General features: G+C 35.2%; 1 protein-coding gene across 5 annotated transcripts in view; it reads left to right on the top strand.

Annotated features, from left to right (window-relative positions):
• Positions 1 to 426, top strand: part of Nalcn (sodium leak channel, non-selective) — a 307,060-nt gene that overhangs the window by 57,075 nt on the left and 249,559 nt on the right. The window lies entirely within an intron of this gene.

Here is a 426-nt window from a genome sequence, read left to right as displayed (position 1 = left end):
AGAAGAAGAAGAAGAAGAAGAAGAAGAAGAAGAAGAAGAAGAAGAAGAAGAAGAAGAAGAAAAAGAGGGACAACAACAACAACAACAAAAAGAACAAGAAGTACAAGAAGAAGAACAAGAACAAGAAGAGCAAGAAAAAGAAGAACAAGGAGGAGAAGAAGAAGAAACATGTGTCACTATCCACCTAAAAGACTTTTGGTTTCTTAAAGCAATCAGTAAATTAACTCGTAATTTTTCTCTTGCAAAAATAACAGGCTTAGTTCCTTCAACTTCTCCTTATTTGTCTGCTTCTCTTTCTAAATTTCACATGAACCAACATAGTAGAGAGCCTAGTATCATTTACAAGATTCCCCATTTGAAATGGTTATTAGCCCAGAAGTTTGGAATGCAGGAAGAACAACCCACATTCCACAAGGAACTCAAGAA

Source organism: Mastomys coucha, unplaced genomic scaffold, assembly GCF_008632895.1.
Source record: "Mastomys coucha isolate ucsf_1 unplaced genomic scaffold, UCSF_Mcou_1 pScaffold9, whole genome shotgun sequence".
Taxonomy (NCBI): Eukaryota; Metazoa; Chordata; class Mammalia; order Rodentia; family Muridae; genus Mastomys; species Mastomys coucha.
This window is presented reverse-complemented; position numbering and strand designations above follow the sequence as displayed.